At 35.2% G+C, this 4,027-nt stretch overlaps 1 pseudogene; it reads left to right on the top strand.

The window, feature by feature from the left end:
- The first annotated feature begins 291 nt into the window (after positions 1–291).
- Positions 292–1,181, top strand: LOC101574594 (annotated as a pseudogene).
- The last annotated feature ends 2,846 nt before the right edge of the window (positions 1,182–4,027 follow it).

Raw genomic sequence — 4,027 nt, forward strand, 5'->3', positions numbered from 1 at the left:
AGTCCTTTGAATACCATGGCATATGAGTACTTTTCTCTCCCATGATCACATACATTTTATAATATGTAGGAATTATACAGATATACATTTTATGTCTGGTTGCAGCACTTGAAAATCAGTGAGAGAAGATGAATTTGGTTTGCATGTATCTTGCTGAAAGGAACTTTACTGGGATGCCAAAAAGTATTCGGAGAGCAAACTATATATCATAAAAATCAACAACTGAAAATAACCTCATGCATCCATGTAGTGTACCTGTATTGGCTAGACTGAGCTGTGCTAGAGATAAACACCTTGTACCGAGTTATAATCAAAAGACCCAAGAGATTTCTTGAGAAGAGAGAACCAAAACCAAGTGAAAATATTAAAAATGAAATGGTGATTAAAGGAGGAAATGCAAATGCAACAGTGACCCTAGTCCTGAAACACGTGTATGCACAGGAAAAACCATATGGAGTTCTGCATAAAAAAAAAATTACAAGACCATTTGAAGATCAGACATCACTGGAATTCTTTTCAAAGAAGTCAGATCTTATTTGGATCCCATAATAAGAAGTGTCCCAATAAACTAGTAATAGAGTGTATGTATGACTACCATGTGCTGGATAAGATTGAATTAGGTATTGCAAAATTTGTGTCTCTAAACAATATTAAGAACAGTAAATGTCCTGAGGGAACAAAACCCATGTTGATATTTTCTGGTAATGATTATGATGGGACAGAAGACTACAGAAGACTGAAAAACCTTCATATTAATTTCTTCAGAAGCCCCATGGTGGCAAATATCCACCTGGCTGGGTTAGAGTATGGTCTGCACTTCACTGCTGTGAAGATCAAGGTTCAGTTTTGCAGCTATAAGTTGCTCATGAAGAAATCTGCTTACAGAACACCAAGGATTGAGTTGGAAGAGATGGGACCTTCATTGGACCTGGTTCTGAGGAGAACACACCTGGATTCAGATGACCTTTATAAGTTATCTATGAAAATGCCAAAATCTCTCAAGCCAAAGAAGAAGAAAAATATGTCTCAGGAGACTTTTGACAAATTATGAAAGGATTTGTATGCAGAAACAAGACCTAAGCAAACTACAAACCAGGAAAATGAAGGGATTGCAGAAGTGACCTGCAAAAAGGCTAACAGAAGACCAGGAGTAAAAATCAAAGAAAATTCAAAACAATTAATAGAACTTTTAAAAAACTGATAATATTTGAGCTGTTTCATAAAGCTGAATTTGTGCTTTTTGACTTGATTTTTGAGAAAAAGTACATATATATGACAGTATATATATATATATATATATATATATATATATATGAAATTATGGTTATAATTATTAGTCCTTATAATTCTTGTTTCTTCCCCTCTATTACCTTTTATATTGTTTTCTAATATTGTTCTGATTTTTCTGGCCAATTATCAAGAATTTGAAGTGAATAGGTCATTTTAATGTCAGCTAGTTTCTTACCAAACCTTTATTACAATTGATTTTTCCCTTCTCCATTTTCTATTTTCTTGAGCAAACATGAGTTGAAGGATTTCCCCAAGATCCTGTTCCCAGGGAAATTAAGGTCAGTAACATGCCAGTCGAGTGGTGAGCACTTGGAGGGATGAGTGGTGCATTTCCTAGCTACCCCAGAACAAAGCACATTGCATGATCCTTTTCTAAACAGTTACAGACTACTAAGAAGATATAATGCTTATCTACAATGGGGCAAAAATATTTAGCCTAACACTGATTATGTATAAGTATTATGAATAGAATAAATTTTATTGATTTATTTTTTCTATTCTTAAAAGTATAAATGCTATGTAGGCATTTGAATAACACCATGTAAAGTATGTAAGACAATTCATTAATTGGAAGGTAGTATTTAAACACAAAATACTAAAATTAGATTTATATAGAAAAAGATGACCACATAAGCAAGAAAGCTAATTATTCCCTCCAAATGGTTTTCCCATCATCCGTGTAATCATGACTTTAACAGTCACTCAGATGTCAATCCTGTTATCTCCCTGACTCAGCTAACTTCTGGACATTTTATGTGCTCTGGTTAATGCATATAATAAGATATTTTTTTTCTCAACTGTCCCTCTTTTTACATTACTAGTAACAGAATTCAAGTTCAAAGTGAATACTTTCTAAGAGAGAGTTTCATTAATATTAGAAGACTAAAATTTCCCATATATATGTAGAACAAATAAACTTCTTGTCAATGCCTTATTTGTTAAAATAGAAAATAAACTTGTAGGGGCAGTGAGAGAGTGCAGCAGACTGAGCAGCTGCCTAGGCAAGCACAGGGGCCGCACTTCGACCTCTGGCACCACATGGTGTGCCAGCCCCACCACCAGGCATGCTGGTCTGATGACTGAGTACAGGTGTGGTGATGCACAACTATAATCCCCCTGTTGGGGAGGTTAAAAACAGGAGGATCTCTATGAGTTTAAGCTGTGTAGTGAGACCCTGCACACACACACACACACACACACACACACACACACACCTAAAGAAAGAAAATAAACTGATACTACTAATAAAAGCAAAGTATCTAATTGAATTGCTTAGAAAATTCCCAAATTCCTTTAACACTACGGAAACATTTTAATTAAAATTTCTGCTAATTTCAATTTTTGAGATAAGACATATCAAACAGAAAGAGTACTGGTTATAATTATTAGATATTTAATTAAATTTAGTAAATGCTGCACATATAAATACATATGTAAGCGAAGTCCAACAAATAAAAAGTATAATATGGTTTAAAATTTTTCAATTTAAACAAAATTCAATGAAAATCTGAACATGCTTTCAGATAAAGTACTATTTAAACACTCATGGGGTGTAAAACTCATAAGGTTTTCAGCACATAATCTTAAAGGACTTAAGTAATTGGGCAGCAATGTTACATTAAAATTCCCTACCATCTTTTTTTTTGTTGTTGTTGTTGTTTATCATTATAAAGTTTTACAGAATTTCAAATATAAAAATAAGAAAAAGATGATATAATATTGAATGCTGCCATTCTAGCAATACATTGTGTTGGGAGCTGCTGAAGCTGGATATTGATCATAGGTAGGAGAGAAGGACAAGGCCAGTGTGCCTAAAGTGGTCAGGCCATCTAACTGTTGAAAAAAACTTCCTGTCTTGTCAAATTTGGCTATTCATCACTATCCAACTCTGTGTCCCCATATACTAACTTTGCAAAGATATAAATTAATGCTTCCACTATTGTTCTGGGTTCCTTTACCAGTCAGGCAGGAACCAACATGTAACCCAACATGGTTCTTATTTTCTATTTTTTTCCTCATTCTTGCTGCTGTTTCTCCCGAGGGCACACCAAGATACCAACAAGTTCCTACACATGGCTCCCACACAGGGGCACTCAGCAAGAGATAAATGGGCAGCAAGAACACTTGCTAAGTTTGTGTGTAAGAAGAAGGAAGTGAATTGGTTGAATACAGTATTTAGCACAGATGTGGATTAGTGTTAGCACATCAGGTGTAAAGCATGGGGATGGAGACTCACTGGAGTCAGAAAGGGGTTCACTAGGGGCAGAGGTAATGAGTTTGAAGATATGCCAAAAAAGAAAGCTAGACAGAATAATTGGTAGTTTAAAAATGAGAAAAATAGTCTCAAGAACCATAGTCATATGGATGTAGAATTGGCTTTGGCATGCTTCATTCCTATAGTGACTTTTCCTTTCTAGATTCTAGTTAGAAAGGGTTTTACAGTCACAAAGGATTTGACTTGGCATACTCCTTTAAAATCAAATCTCAAACCTGAATGGGACAAACAGGGTGAAATGAAGGTACAGCAGATAGAGCTGGAACCCTCTAGTTTTTCTTAGTAAGATCAAAAAAACAAAAACAAAAACAAAAACATTCTTTAAAATTGCAAGTAACTAGTCACGAGTCTCCCAGTGGTACCTATGCGAGGTAGGGACACAGTCAATATTCAGTAAGGGACCTGTGCTTTAGTTCTAGACAGATCCAGCTGGAATTTTCCAGCTGTCTGCATGACTGCATG

Source organism: Octodon degus, unplaced genomic scaffold (genome assembly GCF_000260255.1).
Source record: "Octodon degus isolate 3935 unplaced genomic scaffold, OctDeg1.0 scaffold00020, whole genome shotgun sequence".
NCBI classification, from domain to species: domain Eukaryota; kingdom Metazoa; phylum Chordata; class Mammalia; order Rodentia; family Octodontidae; genus Octodon; species Octodon degus.